General features: G+C 35.8%; 2 long non-coding RNA genes across 2 annotated transcripts; both read left to right on the forward strand.

Moving 5' to 3' along the window:
• The first annotated feature begins 613 nt into the window (after window positions 1-613).
• Window positions 614-1,103, forward strand: LOC127871341 (uncharacterized). The gene is made up of 2 exons (XR_008045293.1): window positions 614-801; window positions 895-1,103. It is a non-coding gene; the product is annotated as an uncharacterized LOC127871341 (long non-coding RNA).
• Window positions 1,104-19,570: 18,467 nt separating this feature from the next.
• Window positions 19,571-21,400, forward strand: LOC127871337 (uncharacterized). The gene is made up of 3 exons (XR_008045289.1): window positions 19,571-20,439; window positions 20,572-20,631; window positions 20,796-21,400. It is a non-coding gene; the product is annotated as an uncharacterized LOC127871337 (long non-coding RNA).
• The last annotated feature ends 3,347 nt before the right edge of the window (window positions 21,401-24,747 follow it).

Consider the following 24,747-nt stretch of genomic DNA (forward strand, 5'->3'; position numbering starts at 1 on the left):
TTGCTAGCTACACACATTAATCAAAACTTTGGTTTCGATTCATCGTGTTACATTGTTATCAAAGAAAAACATGTTTTGCCTGTTGATTTCACACAAACAGACCTAGAACAAGTTGTCATTCATATATCTAAACCTGAATACATACAGTTTGTGAAGCTCAGGTTTAGTGGTTCTCAAAGCAATGGGTCTGATTTTCTGCTGTGTGAACAGACCGATTACGAAGATATCTACGGCAATGAGGTTCATCAGTGTCACCTTTATTTTTCAAACACATGTACCAAAGATATGGCAGCTACAAGCTATTACTTGACAAACGCGTTGAGTATGATTGGAGTACTTACATTTTCAAAGCATACGCATGACAAACTGGCTTCGTGTCTAATCAAACGTTATGGTCAAACACTCGTACCCAAATGCACCACTGAATTTTGGAACAAACAACTTGACTCATTTCGCACAAAAAATATTCGTGATAAAATAGATAAGGTCTCACAACAAGATGACTCAACAACACTTCGTGATGAAATTGAGCGTTTGGTGCAAACAAAGTACAACTTTGTTTCTTGTCAATACAATACTGCAAACAAAATTCTCAATATTCTGTACACGAACACAAGTGACAACAACTTTGGGTTAGTGGTTCTCAAACAGTCGCTGAATATAAAATGCGCTACATGACTATTGATTCAAATCATTTTTGATTTAAACACCAAAGCGACAACATGTCTGTACCAGCAAATAAATTTCAAGTTCCACAGACTGAGAATTGGGACTTAGAAATAAGCCAGTCCGAGATGAAAAGTAAGTTGTGTTGATAAGATATTGTGTTTTCATAGCAGTTTTTATTGTAAGCATTGTTCATTTAGTTGTTAACTTTTGCTTTTTCTGTTTCAGAAAATACCAGCATCGGGGTGGTAACTCCAAAAACGAAAACCGAAGACTGGGAAGCTGAAATTGCGGTGGCGAAACGTCCTCCATTCTTTCTCAGCGTGGGCAAAATAACACAGCGACGTATAAACCGAATGCACCGATGCTGGACCTGTCACTGCGTGCCTGTCAATTGTCGATGTGCAAAATATTGAATAAACTTGTTGAAACGTTAACATGTGTTTGTTTGTTTGGTAGAAAATGTTATATAGGTAGTAACTTGAAAATTGACTCTATACACCTAAACAATGCTAGCCGTTGAACTCAAAGATTTGGGATTTTTTCGACATATGTTGCGTTTGAATATTGAAAAGTGGAACAAAGCTGTCGAAATGTACATCATGGATCTCTATCCAGATGTGAAGTTTACATTTTCGACGCGAGATCAATGTTGGAAAGCGACAGATACGGAAATTGTGTACTATGTCGATATTGAGGTTATTCTGATCAATCCGAAATATGATTTGTGCTGGACACACCAAGATCCCACAAAACGACTTCAAACCATTAATGGGATTTTGTTGAGCTCAAAAGCCAAGAGAACAAAACTCGTAACGTTTGACCAAGAGTATTTTTGAGACAAAAAATGTATAAAGATGTTGAAATAACCAATTGCATGTGTAATATAATATCATATCATATCATGGATGATACCGACGCTTTTTGCACGAATGAAACAAGTATGTACATGGAAAACTATATCGATAGACTGAAAACGTTTGAGCATTGGTCTCCCCAAATACAACCAAACAAATACCAGCTTGCTTCTTGCGGGTTGTACTACTTGGGACAACACGACCGTTGCAAATGTTTTCGTTGTGGCATTGTGTTGTATCATTGGAAATCTACAGACGATGCGTTCTTGGAACACCATAAACATTCACCGAATTGCCAGTTTTTGCGAATGGTGGGTCCAGGAACAAGACTATTGATAGACACATGAGTAGGTTTTGTATGATTGTGTTGTAAATAAATATCATGAACCGTTCAATTCGTTTTGTTCTTATTCTTGTAGTAACATATACTTATTCGTGCAACTACCAAACGCAGAGTTGAAAAACAAGTACTATTGTGTGCACGAATGTTTGATTTCGCTATTGCGTTAGTTATTGATATAACCCAGTGTCGTATGTTTTCTCATATCTATATTACCCAACTCTACTAAAATCAAATACAAACAACTATGTATATGTAGTTTCAAACGATTTTATTCTGCAACAATCAATATTTCAAACATTCAATCTTTCGCAACAACAACGTACAACAGTTTACATAGTCCACTAGATCAGCCCACATAGTCCGCTCGATCACAGATGCAAAAGCCTCACTCCTCTCTTTTGGCCGTAACCCTGAATTTCGCCACACCATTCGCAGCGATCGTCGATCCGCGTACATGACACACAGCTGAGGGCCTCGCATCTACGGCAAAAGTTCACCATCGAAAAAAAGTTTTTGCACCTATGACACACAATCACTAACGTAGTGTCATACACAGTTGGCAGCATTTCGCCCATGCTCTTAATCCATCTGTCACAAGCTGCTTTGTTGTTTCCAGCTGACGACTTATTCTCATGATGTTTATTCTGTCTCTCTAACCATGCCCGAAAACTTCCACTTTCAGCAACCTTTGCCATCCAACGCTGGCATGCGTTTCTGTCAGTCATGTTGATTGTGTAATTGCAAGTTGCGAAATGAATCAAACATGCGAAAACTTGTCTTTTTATAGTGTTCCAACCCTAGGGAACTTTCACGCGGTTAACGGCTTATGCCTGGTGTATCACTGCTAAACGATGTGACCGCATTTTAAACCAACGTCTTTGTTGATAAAAAATGGAGTCAAGCAGTAACGTTTCATACATGAAGCGTGGTTATTTTGACTCGTAGTCGCTACAAAATTGCGTTAAGTGTGCAGTTTTCGGTGTGTTTCGATCAAGGATACATTCATCTGCGTGAAAAATGCCACCAGTTTTTGTTTCTTTGTGGGTTCGGTGAAAAATCAACGTTCAAACTGGTGTCATTGTCCAAACCGTTTTTGAGTTATCCGAAAACATGGAACAGTTTGCCTGTCAAAATGCATTTTGGAGGTTTTATGTTGGATTTTGTGTTCATTTTTGGATAGTTTCAATTGGAATTTATTTCATAGTACAGTGTACGTATCACATTTTTGTCTTGTTTTATGACAGACGAAACAGTGTAATGTTGAAATGTCAACAAATCTCAAAGGTAAACAAAGAAAGTTGAACTACATGATAAATCATATTGTGTTTTGTTTTTAGTACTAAAACTGAAATACTCAAAACAAAATGTGTTCTTTTATTCAAATGATTGTGATCACTGCTGTTTTATGTAAAATAAGTCAGTTTAGAACTTGATTTGTGTTGTTTTGTTTTCTTAGCTGCATCAGACTTTTTTGACTTGAATGTTATTTGTACACATCAAAATCTGCCATACAAAGTTGATTTCTAGAATGAATGAACAATCAGTATTTATTTGTAACTGTGTGTTGTTAACACTGTGATTGAATAATGTCACATTTGTCATAAGTTGAACAATTTCTCACCAGAACTTACATTTCAATATAATATTTTATGTGAAAGTAAACATGTGCACTGATTTGTCAGAATATTTGTCATTAAACTTCAAGGGTCAGTTTTTTTCATTTTTGAATCATATCAAACATATTCAACAATTTTTGAATCTATAGCGCAAGTACCATTTCTGTCAAAAACTGCAAATAGAATCTGTTAACACACAAAACTACAAATTCTGCTTCTTTTACCAACATGTGAATGTTCAAGGTCACAACAATATTTGATTCAATTTCAACAAGCAAAACCCAATGGTTGCCTGTTTGAGTTATTTTTTTTAAGAAGTTCCTATGGTATGGATTTGTAAGTATCTAGAAGCAAAAATGGCATAACATTTGTGGGTTTTGCAAGTTAAAAAAAGTTAGTAACACAAAAAATGAAAATTTTGCATGTTGGTCAGTACAGTAACTGTATTGGACACAGATATTTTATCATGTTGTATTGACTGTGTAAAACATTTGTCATATGTTGAATAATTTCTTACCAGAATTTACATTTGAGTATGACAGTTTATGTGAAGAAAACATGTGCACTGATTTGTTTTCATATTTCTATGTAGGCTCACTTTTCATATTTTATCCATAGAATGCATAATTGTCCATTTCAAAGTCTTCTTCACAAAAATATTTGATGTCTAAAACTGCAAAAAAATCTATATACACACCAAAATGCAAATTCTGCTTTTTGCCAACATGTGAATGTTTGGTCACAACAATCTTTCTTTCAAGTCAACACAAATGTGTGTATCAACAAGCAAACCCATTTGTAAGTCTGTCCCGAGTCAGTTTTTATTATCATTGCCTATAGTGTATGTATTTGCAAATTTTTCAAGCAAGCACGCATAACAATTTCAGATGAAAGTGGATGAAAAAAAAGTATATGAATGCTATTTAGAAAAATATGTTTTTTTTGTCAGCACATTCATGTCTGTCCACAAAACTCATTGTGTGTGTTTGTTGTGCCGTGATACTGTGATTCACTGAGCGCATCATACAGTGTTTGCTTGAGCTAGCAAGCACAACCACAAGCCATGTTTTGGTTCAGATTTGTTTTATTGAGGTCCATAAGAGAATATTTGAACATTTTGATACATGGCTCTCATAACTGGTCTCATTCAAATGCTTAGAAAAAAAGTATATAAATGCTTTTTAGAAAAATATGGTTTTTTGTCAGCACATTCATGTCTGGCCACAAAACTCATTGTGTGTGTTTGTTGTGCCGTGATACTGTGATTCACTGAGCGCATCATACAGTGTTTGCTTGAGCTAGCAAGCACAACCACAAGCCATGTTTTGGTTCAGATTTGTTTTATTGAGGTCCATAAGAGAATATTTGAACATTTTGATACATGGCTCTCATAACTGGTCTCATTCAAATGCTTAGAAAAAAAGTATATAAATGCTTTTTAGAAAAATATGGTTTTTTGTCAGCACATTTATGTCTGGCCACAAAACTCATTGTGTGTGTTATGTGTGAAGTGATGTTCAGTTCATATTCTCAGAGTGGTTCAAGGAAGAACGCCTTCTCTTGCAGAAGGAGATCTAGGTTCAAGTTCTAGCTCTGATATGATTTGAGAAATCACTGAATGCAATTTACAGTGTCTGCTTGAGCTAGCAAGCACAACCACAAGTCAATTTTTTGTGCAGATTTGTTTTAGTCGTCTATATGATTAAGAATACAATAATTTTGATACTCGGCTTACATAACTGGTCTGGTACAAAAAGAGATTGCCATTCCGAGCGCATATTACAGTGTGTGTGTGACCTTGCAAGCACAACCACAAGCCAATTTTTTGTTCAGATTTGTTTTATTTGTCTATATGAATAAGAAGATGAGAATTTTCATACTCGGCTTACATAACTGGTCTGGTTCAAAAAGAGATTGCCATTCCGAGAGCCTATTACTGCTAGCAAGCACAACCTTCTACTTGTCTGATTGTGTGAAATGGCAGTTTTCAGTATTTTCAGATTCTTTCACTCACAACTCTATGTATAATCATATAACACAAAAACACAAATGTAAGGTTTAACATAGATTTTATTGATAAATTGCTAGCCAAACATGAAATAACCTGGTCCAAAACAACCAGTGTGACAATCATATGGTATTTTGCATTTCAAACAAACAATTTGTTCACCAGTGTTAGCACTTACAAATTCCATGTACTTTGGAAAGCAATTTAGACAACAAAACCCGTGCCCACACTTCTTGCTGAACACTCTAGGTGGATTGCTTTCAAGTTTGCATAGTCTGCAGTAGTCGATTTTGCTGCTGCTTTTTAGATGGTTTGAAATAATCAAATCAATTGCATTGGAAATGTTTGTAGCTGCAGTTGTTACGCACGATGTTAACCTCGGCTCATCAATTGGTACAGATTTAACGTACCTTAGCGCCTTATTGAGACTGTCGATTTTTATCTGAGCTTTGCCGTGCGACGATTTTAGTATCTCTTGTTTTTTTAAATACTCTTCGAAAAAGTCTTCATGCTTCTTTTCAGTTGAAATAGCGTCCTGTTTTGCGTTTCGTTTTGGTTTTTTGACAGTTTGACCGTCAGAATTAGCAATAGCTTTTCGTTTATTCGATGTCGTTGTACTAGTTGAACCTGTTGAGTCGTTGGAACATTGCTGTGATGGCTGAGCCATGAAATTAGCTGCTGCATCGTTTTCTCGCGAACGATATTCTGTTTTAATTTCTTCGTCAGTCATTGTGAGAAGTGAGTACAAAATTGGATGCTTTCGTATCATCTCACTGGGTGTTGAATGCAATGGATGAGTTTCATCATCTACACGAACACCAGCATTGGTAAGCTGTTTGGAGAGCGCCATGTCGCTTTGAAATCTCAAGGAAGAATGATTGTGTTGTGTCAAAAGCGAGGTATTTATACCCATGACCTTAATTTTCCTATTTTGTATTCATTTATGGTAATTGTCAATTTCACGCATTCGCATTTGAGTCAAGCTGATGAGATTTCGACTAAAGCCCATAGCCATATTCATAGCGATATTACTCAAATTAACCAACAACCATATGAACCATATTTTGTGTCGTGACGTAGATAAATCAAACATCGTTGCTTCCTTGCAATATATCACAGTTAATATCAATATGTTTTCAAGCCCAAAACTGTTGAAAAAAACGCTTACTTATGATGAAACATTGATATGTGGAATGGGTCAAAATATTGAACAATAACGTGTGTTCATCTGAGTTTTCATTCCGCTATTTTTTAAGGCCAATATGAGCCTGAAGTCGTGTAAGCATATAACATTCATTTCAAGCATGTGAAAAAAACCCCTCAGATTACATGTTTTATATGATTTATTCTTTCAATGTATCAACCAACAATGCCATAGCAAGCACCAAGTTGACATGTTGCATTCTTATCGTATGGATGTCTGCATTTCAGACAAATCAATTGCCCAGAATTTTTGTTGTAGACGTATTCCAAATACTTCACTATGCACTTCATACAGCAAAACCCGTGTCCGCACGTCTTGCTTATAACTGTTGGTGGATTGTCTTCATTTTTGCATATTCGGCACGAGTCAACATCGCCACTGTTTTGTAGTTCACTTGAGATGCTTTCTATAGCAAGCGCAATGTTTGAAGATGCCTTTGACAGAAAAGAGCAAACCGTTGGCTCATCGCTTTCTTTGGATTGTACATATTGTAACGATTTTTCAATAAACGCGATCCTAGTACGAGCATCAGCGTGCAACGATTTTAGTCTCTGTTGTTTCTTCAGATACTGTTCTACAAAGTCAGTCTGCTTGTTTCCAGTTGAAATCGGGTCCTGTTTTGTATTTCGCGAACCTTTAGGTTTTTTGGCAGTTTGGCCGTTATTATTGGCAATAGCTTTGCGTTTATTCGAATCCTTTTTACTAGTCAAACCTGACGAGTCGTTGGAATTGTTATGTACAAGCTGCGCCAAAAAATCCGCAGCTTCTTCGTCTTCTCGCGATTTAAACTGATTTCCAGCTTCTTCGTCTGTCATTTGGAGAAGAGAGTGCACATTTTGACAAGTTTGGTCAAGGTCACTTGGAGTGAGATATAACGGATGACTTTCATCATCCAAACAAAAACCAACATCAGCAAGTTGTTTTGACGTCATTTCGCTTTGCTAACTCAAGAGTGAATGATTGAGTTTTAATAAAAAGACTGGCTTTTATAGAAGACGTTTGAGTTATCTTATTGTTTCTTTACTTCGGAGGATATTGCGAAACATGTTGATACTACTAGATGTTATATTACACAATGACTCATATTTAGCATTCGATCCATTGCAATTCAATACGACATTGTTCGTAAGCTCAACGTTCTACTAAACAATCAAACTATATCTAACCTGCTCGACTAACAACATACACATCATATGCATTTAAACATTTTATTTTACAACAAACATCAAACATATGAAAACAGTCAAAACATTTAATCCGTGAAAAGCATTCGCACCCAGCCAGTAACGTCAGCTCGACACATAGCGCAGTCTCCATCGAACATCATCAGACAGCAGTTTTCACAAAAAGTGTGCCCACACCTTGTCAAGGTACTGTTTTTTTCCTCATCGTAGCATATGGTACACGTTTTCAATCCTCGAATAGCCTCTTCTTTTTCTTCTTGAAGTTTTGTTCTAAGCGAATCCAAAGCCTGCTCTTTTCAAATAGGAGCTGCGCTATTATCCTATCGGTTTCGAGTTCATGTTGCTCTTTTAGCGCGCGTTCGCGTTTAGACCACTCATCCTCGAAGAAACGCTCTTGATCATCAACCAAATGTTCGCTCGCTTCTCGCTGATAAGATGAAGCCTTTTGAATACACGATACCATTTTCTTGCAGACATCGCGACCTTCTTTAGACATAGCGAAGTCGCTGCTGTTAACGAACGCTGTAACCTGACTTCCAAGTCTGTTCAAATGATAGCCGAACGACTTTAGATCAATTGACGCCGATTGTTCTGGTCGAGTGTATGGCTTTGTAGCATGTCGCTTGCCCTTGCCAGTCGTTTCGCTACTACCACTAGCAGCGTCTGTGATCTCGAACTTTGGCAGTCGGTTTGCGTATTTCGGCATGATTTCGAGTCAATGTTCTCTCTTGGAGTCTCAAATCAAGAATGATGACAATAGATGTTCGGGTCGCCTTTTATACCCGACGGGCTGGTGCGATTTTTATATATGGACAAAGCATAGTGATTGCATACCAAAGTCCTTGATTAAGATGAATAGTAAATTTCTCACGCGTGGAAAATGTAGACACTCATATTTGCGAAAAGCGCTGAGTAAAGTTGCATGTCTGAGGGATTTTGATAAAACGTACGTTAGCGAATTAGGTCAGTACTTCAGAAAGACATTTCCCACATTACGCGACGACTGTCGGTTGTACATAAAACACGAAGTTACAATTCAGAACAGACGACCCGATTTCGTTATTCATATACCAAATGTTACCCTAATACTACTCGAATACAAAACATCGAATGTTACAACAAAAGTACGCAGAGAATATCTAACTCAAGTACTCGATACGTATCACAAGTTTCGACAAAGCTTATGCGTTAGTGAAAATTCCAGCCATATACGTTTACTTAGCATTTTGCTCATTCGCAATTCTTCATCTCGACAAAACAAAATTGTGTGTGTGAAAAATGAGTCAATACCTAACAGCTGTTATTTGATATGAACTTTTATGAATATTTTTTCGAAATGTACTATGATCAAATTTCAACGCAACAGTGCAGTGGAGTATTTTTCAAATCACAATATCTCGCTAGTACAAATTTTTTTCCAATCCAATACTTCATCAACGCATGAGAAATTACACCCAGTACAGCGAGGTCATCAAGTGCAAATAATATCGAACGTCATTTCACAGTAAAGTACATAGATAGATGAGTATTTGCGAGAAAGTTTAACTGTACATTTCTCAACAACCAATGCAGATATTGGGATCAAATTTTGACTATGATATTCAACATAGAAAGCTCCACAATGATTGTTCCAGACGTTGTATTCTTTTGTTTATGCTTCTTGGACAAAATGCGAGTTTTTGATCGAAAATAAAGCCTTTAAAAGAAATCTTTTTTGCCTTTTCGTTTTGCGATACATTGTTCAAAATGTGTACCGTCAAATATGAAGTTTTTGTGAGGATTAAATAATCACACATTGAAACGCCGATTTATCAGCAGAAAACTGAACTCAACTCTGATATTGTTTTTCTTAACATGGAGGTTAAATTCATAAAATGCAGTACGTCGTTTCGCTGTAAGTAAACAACCTTGGTGCAATATCTTACAACGAGGTTTAAGTGCATTTTCTTTGAAACCACTCAAAATATCAATATGAAATTTTCAGTACAGTACACAGATGGCTATTCTACAATTACGTACTGATTAGTTCGCCCTGAAATATATGCTTCTATGTAAAATATCTGTCCGAAATCTTTTGTATGAAGAAAACTTTTTTGCTTTTTCGTTTTGCTTAACGAAATATGTACAGTTGAATTGGGAATTGTTTTCTGAAGAATTTGGTGTATAACACTTTGTATGTATGTGAATAATTTCGATTGAACACGAGTTAAACGCAACATTGATATTTTTCTTTAAATCGCATCGCGCAAAAATTCATTACATGTAGTACGTCATTTCGCTTTATGTAAACAACCTTGAGTAAAATATCGTACACCGAGGTTTAAGTCAAATTTCTCCGGAACTGTTCAAGTCATCACTATCAAATTTAAAGTACAATGCCGAGCTTATTGTTCGCTACAACTTTTCTATTGTTATTTTTGTTCCAACATACATACTTATGTGATAAAAATCACTTTGAAAACGTTCGCAACAAGAAAACTTTTTCATTGCGGTGATTTGTGAAACACAACTTATATCATCTTATAGAAAATTTCATTCCGAATATTTTGATATGACATGCGTGTATGTTTATTGTATCGCTTGATCAAGACTAGCCGAAAACCATTTTGCCTGTAATCATGAATTGACTTTTTAAGCACACATGTACTGTAGCTCGAACGTCATTTCTACTGAGTATGCATGTAAACAACCTTGGGTACAATATCTTACAATGCGGTTTAAGTCACTTTTCTTTGAAACCACTAATAATATCCTGATGAAATTTTCACCATAATATGTAATCCTATGATAGCTACAATTTTTGTCTCGCCTATATTGTTCTCACACGACTCATTGCATAAGATATTCAACATTAAAAAATTCGCTAACAAGAAAACTTTTTCGTGTTAAGAGCATTTATCTTCATTTTGGTATTAGCTTGTAGGACATTCGATTCCACGCATTTTGATGTATTCCACTTAATCGTATGTCTAAACAAACAAAAAATACAGCGATATAACGATTTTGTACTAAACGCATTTCTGTCTTTAACTTGAGATTTTTACAACGTCATTCATATGCATGTAAACAAGCGAGGGAAAAGTTTCAGTTACATCGGTTTAACTCAATTCTTTCGCAAACGTCTCATGATATTTAAATGATTTTTTCACCACAGTATTGTATCATATGATAGCTTCATTTTTTGTTTCGCCTATATTGTTCTCACACGACTCATTGTGTCAGATATTCAATTTTGCAAAATTCGCTAACAAGAAAACTTTTTTGTGTAAAGAGCATTTATCGTTATTTTGGTACTAGCTTGTAGGAAATTCGATTCCACGCATTTTGATGTATTCCACTTAATCGTATGTCTAAACACACAAAAAATACAGCGATATAACGATTTTGTACTAAACGCATTTCTGTCTTTAACTTTAGATTTTTACAACGTCATTGCATTTCTATGCATGAAAACAAGCGGGGGAAAAGTTTCAGTTACATCGGTTTAACTCAATTCTTTCGAGAACGCCTCATGATATTCAGATGAAATTTTCACCACAATATGTAATCCTATGATAGCTACAATTTTTGTCTCGCCTATATTGTTCTCACACGACTCATTGCATAAGATATTCAACATTAAAAAATTCGCTAACAAGAAAACTTTTTCGTGTTAAGAGCATTTATCTTCATTTTGGTATTAGCTTGTAGGACATTCGATTCCACGCATTTTGATGTATTCCACTTAATCGTATGTCTAAACAAACAAAAAATACAGCGATATAACGATTTTGTACTAAACGCATTTCTGTCTTTAACTTTAGATTTTTTACAACGTCATTGCATTTCTATCAATGTAAACAAGCGAGGGACAAGTTTCAGTTACATCGGTTTAACTCAATTCTTTCGAGAACGCCTCATGATATTCAGATGAAATTTTCACCACAATATGTAATCCTATGATAGCTACAATTTTTGTCTCGCCTATATTGTTCTCACACGACTCATTGCATAAGATATTCAACATTAAAAAATTCGCTAACAAGAAAACTTTTTCGTGTTAAGAGCATTTATCTTCATTTTGGTATTAGCTTGTAGGACATTCGATTCCACGCATTTTGATGTATTACACTTTACTGTAATTCTAAACACAACAAAAATACAGTGCGATAACGATTTCGTACTAAACGCATTTCTGTCTTTAACTTTACATTTTGACTCAACGTCGAAAACTCTCTGCGAATAGAACAGTGATTTCGTACAAAGTTTAAAGCGGGGGATCTTCCACACCACTTGAGATAACAACATGGGATTTTTATCATTTTGTTCAGTGCAATATTGGCTATAAATTATACGCTGATAAATTTTCCCTAGCATTTATGCGTGTGTGTTAAAATCGCAGATGTTTGATTTGAAAACGAGTCGCTGAATAGAAAACTTTTTTGTACTCATTGATATTGGGGTGATTTGAACATCTGCTTGTACAGACTTTAATTCTGCACATTTTGATACCACATACTTGATAGTGTGTTGAAAATTGGCTTCAATATTGACCGAAAACCATTTTGCTTGAAACACGCCTTTGATAAATTCTTCATAACATACAACGTCATCTCATTGAATCTGTTAAAGTGTAGATCTACAGCGAAATGCACTATACGAAAAAGTTGAGGTCGTGTTTTCTCTTCAAATAGTTGACCGATCTACCAAAAATTTTCGCATTAATATGAAACGTGTTAATAGCAACAAGTTTTGTGGGGATCATTTTTTGCTAACATATTCGCATTAAGTAGAAATTCTTAGTTTTTCGCATGAAAATCACTTCGCTGACAAGGAAAAAAATTCCCATTCAATACAAGTACATAACAATTGCTATCATTCTATAGGGAATTCTGTTCTGCACATTTTGATGTATGATACTCCACAATAGGTCTAATTACAAGAATACTGCTGAGAGAAAACGCATTCGTGCTTATAGAAATTTTGAACTTTTCAGTCGAGTTAAACCGAACGTCGTTAGATAGCGAATATTTGATAAAACTGTGTTTGTATCGAAGCGGTTTATGTTAACTGCCTCAATTACGCGTGAACGCATTTCGATGAAATTTTCACAATCATAACCAGCAAATAGACAGTAACAATAAGAGTTTAAATATTTTGCAAGTAGATAAGTGGATATATGTCAAAATTTCTGTTTATTGGTAAAACTTGGGTTGATATGAAGAAAAGATTTTCATTTCGCAATATGATACAGTAATATTTGCATCATGCGATGGGGAATTTATTTCTGTGCATTTTGGTGTAACATACTTGATGTTTTTGTAAAACGCTGCAGTTATACGGGCAGAAAACCATATCACAACAAACACACATTTCATGAATCGTAATTTTGACCCTTCGTTGTCAGTGCAAATCGACGACGTCATTTCAATAAATCTCATCCACAGTACAGGGGGAGTTTACATATTATCGACGATAGCAAACTGAGTTTCTTTGCAACTGATTTAACACGAATATCTGTGAAACCCGATGTCCAAATTCAATAAAATTTTCACCAGATTAACTGAAATTTCGATGCGCTCATACTGATACTATTTGTTCATACAAAATCGAATGCGCGAGTTATGATATTTTGATCTTAACGCAGATTTTATTGATATTTCAAATTTACGAGAACAATTGTACACATAACCATACTATTTGTATATGAGTGTGTAGGCGCCAGTGTGCTGAACATTTTGATATATGTGGTTGGATATTTGTTTACTATATCTTCGTTGTATTGGCACTAAACTCACAAAACAGAGTTGAAAAAATCACAACGCAATAGTCGCTCCTCAATAGAAATCATATCGAGCTGCTTTCGTCAGTCGAACGTCATGTAAACATTTGAGTTCTCAGAATTGAAAATAAATACTGAATTGTTCAGGCTATGTAGAAAACTAAATGGGTATACGGGAATATTTTGTGCTGGTGTTAAATGTTCAGTAATAAATATTTTGATGGATTACTCACATATTTGATATGATCTAGGATTATTTCAGAATGATAGGTTAGTAAATCTATGTTTGACTAGAGTTTTTTATATACTCGCCTTTTGTCGTTTTAACATTGACTATAAAAATCTGCGTTGAGTACGCCTCATAACAAGATTTGAGACCTAAAGACCATGGATTTGCTTTAACTCGAAGGAAATACTGGATGGATTGTACGGACTCATGCTTATCAATTTTTATGCCCATTCAAGCTGTGAGTGTGAATATTTCGGCTTGTATGGTCATGAAAAAATATCATCACAAAGTCAATATTTGTAGGATTTTTGCATGGTAAGTATGATTTTTAGATTTGTCATCAAATACACATTCGATCGTAACTCAAATCATGAAGAATAAACATTTTCAATGTGCTTTTCTGTCATTCTTCGTTTGGTCGTTGAAGGGTTCGGACGTGTTTTTCGAAGCTCTCGACGTCGTGACCTCATTATAATTTGAACTGCGCGGGTAAAGAACGCTCAGTTGCGACTTGGACATTGACCAATACGGACGTGTTTTTAAAGCGCTCTGAAAAAAGTTTTGACTTTTAAATTTTTTTTACTATGACAGAATCTTAGTTGACTGATGGTCTTTGACAAAGACAGACTTGTTTTTGTGAGCTAGGAAAAAAATTTGACTTTGAAATATTTTTACGATTAAAAAGTTTCAGTTCACTTTTGAACGTTGACGAAGACGGACGTACTTTCGTGAGCTCTGACTATTGATGAAAAGTTTTGAGTTTTACTGACTTGTACTTTGAGAGTTAAATTGACTTCGCGTTATAGAATAGCGACTTGGTACTCAGGTTGTTGAATGACTGGATGACTGTAGTGTTAGGTTATTGTTATGAGATAACAACTTGACTTTGACTTGAGTTGTGAAATAAAATCATACTCTTGAACGTTTAGTATGGACTGACAACGAACTTTTGTGAGCGTTATATATGAAATGTTTGACTTACATTAATTTTTTTGAACGACTTGACTTCAATTTAAGTTTTGACATCGGACTGATCGGACGTGTTTTTTTAAGCCCTGACTGTTGTGAATAATTAAATTTATGTTGTGGTGTCAAGCGATTGACTGTCAGTTGGGGTTCAGATGTCGAGCTGTGCGGACGTGTTTATGGAGCTGCTGTCTACAAAAACGTGAGTACACATTTTTTTCGTTTTACTGTTTACAAGTTGCGTGATGATGTATGATGGTTGTAATGTGTTGGGTAGAAATTACTCAGTGCTGATACAGTGTCGATATGTTGTGATGAGCGATGATAGTGGATGATGGTGGAACAGAATATTCATTGAGCTACTTTGAGGAAGCGAACATATGATGGAAAAATGTTGCAAAAATATTAAACGACAATGTATTGAATCGCTTTTGTTGATATGCATGATATTGATTAAATTGTATTTGCATGCTGTAACATTTCTATTTCATTTCAGGGGGCTGTGGTGAGTATTGTAGTATAAATTTGTTTCAATAAATCATGATGAATGAAAACTGATTTCGATTCGTTTTGTACAGGTTTACTTGTATAGAAGTGTAATGCGTTGGGTAGAAATTACTCAGTACTGATATAGTGTCGATATGTTGTGATTAGCGATGATGGTGTATGATGGTGGAACAGAATATGAGCTTCTTTGGGGAAACGAACATATGATTGAAAAAAAATTGCAAACATAGTAGATAAATGATATGATATTGCTTAAATTGTATTTGCATGCTGTAACATTTCTATTTCATTTCAGGGTGCTGTGGTGAGTACTTTAGATTGTAGTGCATATGTATAGAATTCAATAAAAGATTATGACTGAAAACTGCTTTTGATTCTTATTGTACAGTTTTAGGGATTATAAGTCTATAACAACTCTGTCGGTTGGTGTTCATGAGTGTGAGCTTAATACAGCAATGTTTGAGTAGTACAAAAATGTTTTCGCTTTTGTGGTCGCCAGCTGTCCGTGATCTGTAAAGTGAAAATACACAGATCTATGAAGCATACAAATGTTTCGAAATTTTATCAATGATTGTATACTATGCATGTTTTGATTTAGTTCGTTTCAGATTTGACATGAGATGAAAACCGGACATGATTTGAACAGAGCTGGTTAACGAAAAGGTAAGTCTGTTTCATTCCACTATGAACACTTGTATTTTGACAAAAGAAGAGATAAAGTGAGTTACTTTATCATCATGGTTTCATTTGGTGTATTACACATGGACAGAGGTAAACCTAGCTAGCTTTTCGTGTACTCTATTTTGGATGATGAGTATGTCAGTAACTTTAATTGTACGGCTAGTAAAGTATGAACATGAATGCTTTGTTCAGATTTTCAGATGTGTGCTGGCAGTTCAAGTCTGGCAGCTGGAGTGAACAGTCGTGTTTTCTGGAGCTCCAACAATATGCTAGAAGGTAAGTAACTATGTTTGTTTTGCATTGCATGTTTTTATATGTTTCAGACTTTCAAGCAGAGATGTCATGCTGACTGGAGTTGAGCACAGGGCAGTGACAAAGTGAAAGGTAAGTACTTTTGACTGAATGTTTGTTCTATGCATGTTTTGTTTTAATACATTTCAGGAGTGCTTATCCAGTGATGATATGACAGTTGGAGTGAACAGTGGAGCCAAGCAGTCTTGTTTTTGGAGCTACTCAACAAGCCTTGAAGGTAAGTTTAGAATTTCTCAATGTTAGTGAATTGAAGTACTGTCACTTGCTTTTGGACAGTCGAACAGAACAGACGTGGTTGCGAGAGCTCTCATATCTGTTGTGTTAAACTGTTTTTATGATATGTTATGTTTGTTTGTTTGTTTGTGATGTACTATTTTTCAGATGCTGATGGCAGTGATGGGTTTTCAAGCTGACCTGAACAGAAAAGCACTCATATGGTAAGTACAAAATAGTTGTTATATGGGATGTTTTGTGCATGCTTTTATGTTTCAGGTGTACTTGCTGACAGCGACGAAGACGAATCAAGAAGAGGAACATTGTTGAGAAAGTGATTGGGACTTGCAAACAGGGTAAGTGTAACACTTGTGTTTGTTTAATTTGTAACATGCGTGCTTTGCTCTGTTTCAGATTTCACATGCAGAAATTAAACAGGATTTCAACTGCTGAGACACAATTCATCAAAAGTAAGGTAAGTTTTAATTCATTGATTTGAGTTGTACAATGTGTTCTTTACTTTATTTCAGATTCGAGTCACTGGTTTACACATGGAAGAAGATTTCCACGTCTGTTACTCAACTCTACAGAAGCAAGGTAAGTCGATCAAATTTTTGTTTTCATTGACTGCTGTAATGTGATGTTATGCTATTTTTCATGTGTGCTATGCAGAGATGGAGAATTCAATTTTAAGAAAGATTAACTGCTGCAGCTTAGCTCTGCTCTGTGTTGATTTTTGTTCAAAAACGTTTAAAATGTATGTGTGTTTTCAGATGTTTTGTTTCAGTTGATGTCCAGATGGCAAGCAGTACAGACGTGTTTCTTGGAGCTGCCAAACAGTGAGTACAAACGTTTTATATTTTTCAGTTGTTTACTCATAGAAGTCTGTGAAAGATGATAACAAGGGTTGAATCTATCAGCACTTGTGTCTAAAAATGCTGATGTGTGACGGTTTACTGAAAAGGGTAAATGCTAGCCAGTACTTACACTTGAGCAACCGTGGGATGTCGAACTAACTGATGATGTACTATGATGGTGAACACTTACTATGTGTATCAAAATGCTTTTGTTGATATTTACTATAGATGATTTGATATTGGTTAACATTTGTTTGCATGCTGTTAACATTTCTATTTCATTTCAGGGAGCTGTGGTAAGTATTGTAGTATTAATTTGTCTCAATAAACGATGATGAATGAAAACTGATGTCGATTCTTTTTGTACAGTTTTAGGTATTAGCACTCTATACAAAACTCTGTCGGTCGGTGTTTGTGAATGTGAGCTTAATGTTTGAGTAGAACAAAAATGTCTTTACTTTTGTGATCGCCAGTTGTCTGTGATGTAAAGTGGAAAAAACACAGCTATGAAGCATACAATTGTTTCAATATTTTATCAATGATAGTGTGCTATGCATGTTTTGATTTAGTTCGTTTCAGATACGACATGACATGAAGAGTTGACAGTCGAACAGAGCTGAGCAAAGCAGAAAGGTAAGTGTGTTTCATTTTAGTATGAACACTTGTATTTTGTTTTTATATGGTATGTTTTGTGCATGCTATGTTTCAGGTGTACTTGTAGTCAGCGACGAAGACGATTCAAGAAGAGGAACATTGCTGAGAAAGTGAATGGGACTTGCAAACAGGGTAAGTGTTACAATTGTTTGTTTGATTTTTACCATGCATAATTTGCTTTGCTCTGTATCAGATTTCACATGCAGAAATGGTCTCATAGCAGTGCCAACAGTGAATAAGGATTTCATCTGCTGTGAAACAACTCAACAGAAAGTAGGTAAGCATTGAATGAATGCACTTGAGTTGTACAATTTGATGTGATGCTTTTTTCTGTTTCAGATTCAAGTTCCTGGTGTAGACAGAGAAATGTGTTTGAAGAAGGAATTCCACTACTGTGACTTAACTCTACAGAAGCAAGGTAAGTAGAAACAAAATTTTGGTTTAATTTAACGCATGTGTTTTGCACTGCATGCTATTTTTCAGGTCTCTCATGCAGTGAGGGAAAAGAAGAAGATTTCAAGAAAAAATCACTGCTGCAACTCAGGCCTATAACAAGGTAAGCGTTTACTATATTGTATACAAAATGTTTCTCTGTTTTACTCTGTTTCAGGTTTCAATTGCAGAGATGTTGCAGAGATGTTTTGACAGCTTTCGACAGAAAAGAAATTCACCAGCTGTGTCTCGACTCTAGCCACGAGGTAAGTCGAAACAAATATACTGGTTTGTATGTTATGTTGTTATGCCCTTCTATGTTTCAGACTTACATTGCTGTGACGGTTCCACAGTTGGTCAAAAAGAGACGAATACAGGTTTCATGAAGAAAATTGGCTGTTGAAAACCTGCACAAAATATGAGGTAAGTAAACTATTCTTTTGGTTTGTTTTGTGCTTTGTTATGCTTAACTATTTTTCAGATTGGAATGGTGGGTCGTTACAGAGCAGACTTTTGGACAACTGAGAAGTTGAGAAACAGAGAATGATTCAAGATCAGCTAGGTAAGTCTTGATTATTATGCATTGCTTAATGTTTTTTTTATTCCAGTATGGCTGTGGTAAGTACACAAACTTTCTATAATTTCATATTGAACTGTTTTGATGACTTGTATCCTGCTATGCAATGCTTAATATATTTTTCATTTCAGTATGGCTGTGGTAAGTACAATTGCCTTCTTTAATGTTCATATTTAACTGTTTTGATGACTTGTATACTGCTATGCAATGCTTAATGTTTTTTACATTTCAGTGTGGCTGTGGTAAGTACAATTGCCTTTCATATTGAACTGTTTTGATGACCTGTATTTTGCATTGTAAAATGTGTTTCTTTTTTATTTCAGCATGGCTGTGGTAAGTACAATTGCCTTCTTTAATTTTCATATTGAACTGTTTTGATGACTTGTATACTACTATGCAATGCTAAATGTTTTTGTCATTTCAGTATAGCTGTGGTAAGTACACTAACTTTCTTTAATTTTTATATTGAACTGTTTTGATGACCTGTATTCTGCATTGTAAAATGTGTTTCTTTTTCATTTCAGTTGCCTGTTGGTAAGTACAATTGCCTTCTTTAATTGCATATTGAAATATGTTTTATGACTTTTATTCTGCTATGCTTTTTTCATTTCAGTTTGGCAGATGTAAGTACACTTCATTTATGTAAAAACTGAATATGATTGTTGTGCTATACAAAATGTGCTTTTTTCAATTTCAGGTCAGCAATGGTAAGTATAGTGTGTTTCTTTATGTATAATTTTGTATACATATTGTTTTTTTCATCATAGCATGTCTTTTATATTTATGCTTTGTGTAAGTAAAATGTTCATAAATCATTCTTATCTTCAAACTAAAAATGTATTGTGCTATGCAAAATGTCTGTATGATTTCAGTTGCCAGAGGTGAGTACCATTACAGTTGAAAAGTTAGTTTTGTTTAGTTAAAGTTTTGGTTCACAGTTCTGTTTGTTATTTGGCAAAATTTACATGTATGCATTGAGTCTTGATTTCAGCTAGATTGTGGACTGAAGAAGATTGCCAGCAGAGGGATTGGATACAAGATACAAAGTAAGTACTGAGTTTCTTACTAAAAGTTTTGAGTTGTATTCATCGTGTGTTAATATGCTATGATTGCTATGAACATGACTTTTGTATTTCAGCGAAGACAACATAGGTAAGTAAAATTGTTATCTGTTTCATGTTTACTGTTACAGTTCAATATTGTGTTTATAAATTGTAAGTTGTACAAACACATTCAAAAGTTTCTGATCATGCTTTCGATTTCATTTCAGCTTTACTGCTTGACGAGTGTTATCAACTACTAGACGAGTCAGCTTTACTACCAGGCGAGCAGTGACAACAAGGCGCCTTTGTGGAAACAACACAACAAAAAAGTGAGTATTAGTTGAACAATTGATTGAAATTGTTTTACTGTATGTTATACTTAAATGCAAAATTGTGCACATAAATTGTAAGTTGTACAATTACAATGAAAGTTTCTGATCATGCTTTCTATTTCATTTCAGCTGTACTGCTAGACGAGCAGTGACAGAAAGGCGCCTGAACATGCAACACAAAACAAAAAAGTAAGTATCAGTTAAACAGTTGGTAGAGTTGTGTGTTTTTCTTTAGCAGTTTGTGTTTACTATTTTATTTGATACATGGTATATTACACATGCATGTTTTTATCATTTCAGGCTGTTTACTTTCATCGTTTACTGTTTAACACAATTTGCTTTTCTATTTTCAGTGCCAATATCCAAACCTTGATGTGGACACCGAGTAGTCAATACATACGTGTGGCGTACAGCTGCGACAAAACCGTGGGTCCATCGCACCGATAACTCGAACATTGGCCCGCGTATGGACATCAGTGCAACTTTGTGAATCCATGTAACTTTGTGAATCCATGTAACATTGCGAATGTGTGTCGATCGAAAAATGTGTACATTCTGCACTGAAACGAACTCGGTGTTGCAAGTGGCAAGTGTTGACAGTGTGTATGTTTATGTTTATGTTTTTACATGAAAAATAAAGGAGATTGTTCTCCTACCTTTTTTTTCCTTGTTTTATTGTGCTGGCCAGCAATATTGATGTATTGATGTATGTGTTTGTGTTTAAACTATGCAATACCAAAATCAAACAAAAAATAAACATTAACAGTCATTAACTGTGTTTGGGCGGCCGAGGGGTTTAAGACTCCACAAGTGTGAAGCGCACTGATAGCACTTGGGGGTAAACACCTCGGTATTTCGGTGCTAAAATGTTTTCACGGTGCTTATTTTGACGCACTGTTAGAACTACCAACCAGTAAATGATTGCTTGATTTATAAAACTAATATTCAGTCTCTACTTTGGCACAAGAGACTCTAAGTATCAAATACCAACAATTTAAGCGCAGACAATCACATGGTGGTACACCAGTCCGAATATACTCATTGCTCTAGCCAGGATTGCAAATTACTTGTGTTGACTAGCAAGGCTCCCTAGTAACGGAGCAGTGTTACTGGCGTTTTTTGGGTCGATAGTGCTTAGGTGAGGTTTTGCTCGAATCGGGAGCGGGTCACTCGCTTGGGCGAGTTAGTTTTCGCTCGTAGTTTCCAATCTGGCTAGATCAATGTAAGGTTGTTTTGACTGCTATTTGGCAAGCAGAAAGACAACAGCGGTTAATTGACTGAGTATGGGCGACCGAGGTATGTAGGTGTCAATAGACCGACTCCACAAGTTGCGAAGCGAACCGATAGCACTTGAGGGGAAACGCCTCGGTTTTCGGTTCTAACATGTGTTATCCATGCTGTCGTTATACTCTGGCAAGGCTCCTCAATCTATCGCGAGGGACACTCATTATTGCCCGCAAGCTTTAGAACCTGACGTGGGTCGATGCGTATGCGAGTCCGAGGACGCGATGGCATTTGATAAGGCTACCAACCGGTTGATAACACGCATTGTTCAAATTGTTAGGTTTAAGTCTGCTAGGGCTGGGGTGGGAAGGCGACTTCTCTTGTACTCAGACAAGAGGAACGGTCACAAGTCCGTGAAAACGCCGAGTGACACCACTAGCTTTCAATCGTACAAAGCAAAAAACTTTCAAACTTGAATTTGAGGTAAAAAAACTATATAAACAACTAACCGTTATAAGATATTTGCCATATGGCAACAAACTATGTTACTCAATGTTGCGTTGAACATTAATTGCGCCTTACGAACTACTCGTGTTGAAACTAACATTGAGTGACTCGTAAACTTAAAGCAGTTACTCGCTTTTGACCGCATACACATTTTGTACAACGGCTCGTTATTGGTATAACTTGTCTTTCAATGAGGAACGTCTATTGAGGTTGTAGAATATACGAATAAAAACACACAACATAAATGACGTTAGGATATTATTTTGACTTATGAGGTGATATGATGAAAAAAAGTATATACATCGGTCTGAGAGACTTTCATGACATTCTCAGAATTGCTAGCACAATTGATAAAAACCCTAAACGCAGTTTTATGACTTTCTATGTATGGTCATTAACTTTGAAATAGTGCAAAGCAATCCCAATTAAAAACCTTACGCTACACTACAGTCTACAACCGTATTTGAAACTCAACAACTCGAATGTTCTCATTTTGAAACGACAGTAAGTTACACAACTGCTTGAATATTTTGAAAAGCAGTATCGCTTTAACGCTATGATTTGGTTGTGAGATGTAATATATAGTATAGTAGCATCAATGTTACAGACCTGTAAGCACATTCATACACCTGCTTGAATATTTTGGAAAGCAGTGTCGCTTCAACGCTGCTAAAACGTTTTAGCTTGTCGCTAGCTAGCTTGTATGTTTAATTTGATTGTGAAATGTAGTCGAGATTGGTGTGTAGCAATGTATAGTAAAGGTGTTGATGTTTCAAATCAGTAGGCACAAACACATGCTTTCAACGGGCACATGCGACTAAATTCGTATCACGACAAAACGGGTTAAACATACGCTATAATATATCTCTATGTTAGCACCACAGATGAGGTTGTCGATAGCTTGCGTTGTTGATTTGGACGTGAGATGTAGTCATGATTGGTATGTATTGTATAGTAGAAGACAATTCTCAGCAGCAGGTGGTCTGCAAACACTACAATGCAATTTTGCAGTTTGATACGAACGTGTTTTGTTCACGTGTAGTTGGTATGAAAATCTGTCGTGTCTGATCAATCTAACATGTTTGGTAAAATAACACAGTTGGAAGGCCGTAGCATATCTAAGGTTGTGCTATGTTACAGCTCCACTAATAGTTATTCGTCTTGCAAGATACTGGAACAGATGTCCACGTGTTATTGTATATTATCTGATTTAGGATATTTTTGAGAAATTATGCAACAGAACATTTCTGCAAAATGTGAAAAATATCTATTTGAATGGGATTTCTGAGGTTTAGCCATTGCCGAAAGGCCAATGTTTCTTCATGTATGTGTGACAAAAGCTACTGCTATATTTGCTATTATGCTAGTCCGTATTGCATATCGCAAGGTGGTAAAGCGGCTCTTTTCATTTCGCTGTGAAAAGAACGGTCACAAGCCCGTACAAACGCTGAGTGACACCTCTTGATCATGTAGCTTGTATGAAACGTGTTTATACAACCACAGTAGTTCAAAGCAGAACGCTTTTCCTTCTTCGAGGGAGAAGAAATCTGGGTGCAAGTCCCGGCTTTGGTTATAACACGAATACTACTCGCTGCTCAATAGCAATATTCATACTCTTAGACAGTCAAGTTAATCGCGGGACCAAATGCCCATAGGTTCGATTTTGACTTGCTACATCCACGATTGAAATGAACCAACGAATTTCCATTGAGTGCATGATTGAAACGTACAGGATAAAATTTCCTAATCCGTTTTTAGTGAAACTATTGACCGCTCTATGTTAAAACAAAAACAGTTTATATTTAAAGCTTGAACATTCGCTTGAAATGGGTCACACTCCTACGCAATTAATTTGTCCGCGGGACCAAATACCCATAGGCTCGATTTCGAGTTGCTGGCGATCAGTTTACAATTGTTAGGGTAAAATTTGCCGATCAGTTTACAATTCTTGTGGTAAAATTTGGCGACCTGTTTTCAATTCTTGTAGCGAACAGTTTACAATTCTTGGACTAACATTTGAAAACGATTGCAAGTTAGTGTGTGAAACGGCCTGTTGGCAATTTACTGTGTTTTGTCTGTCAAACGACCTGTTTGCAATTTATGGGGTAGCATCTGGCAAACGACTAGAATGCAATGTTTAGGGTTATCGAACATAAGAATAGAATCTAAGTTTCTGTTAAACCATTTTAGTCGGGATACGGTTTCATAAATGATTAGATCAGTAAATGATTGTAGCTAACTGGGTTTATGGATCTTTATGGATCTTAGCAAATTTGTTTGTAAAAACCTGAAATACAATCTAACACAACTTTTGGAGTAAAGCATATTTATTGATACATTCGATCGTATGGATACAACGTTAGGAACGAGTATGGTCCCGAGTTTTGCATGATGATGATGATAAATTTTGCAAGGCAGCAGAGACATTTGAAATCCGTTAACTAAGATTGTTTTGTATTTAGTGAAGCTACTTTTTGTAGACTATGGTTGCGGGTGTTTACAAGAAACCTGGCTTCATTGTATTTTACAAGAAACGATATGTGTAAGTACGAATTTGTTTAGCAAATGTGTGTT

The sequence above is a fragment of the Dreissena polymorpha genome, chromosome 3, assembly GCF_020536995.1.
Source record: "Dreissena polymorpha isolate Duluth1 chromosome 3, UMN_Dpol_1.0, whole genome shotgun sequence".
NCBI classification, from domain to species: Eukaryota; Metazoa; Mollusca; class Bivalvia; order Myida; family Dreissenidae; genus Dreissena; species Dreissena polymorpha.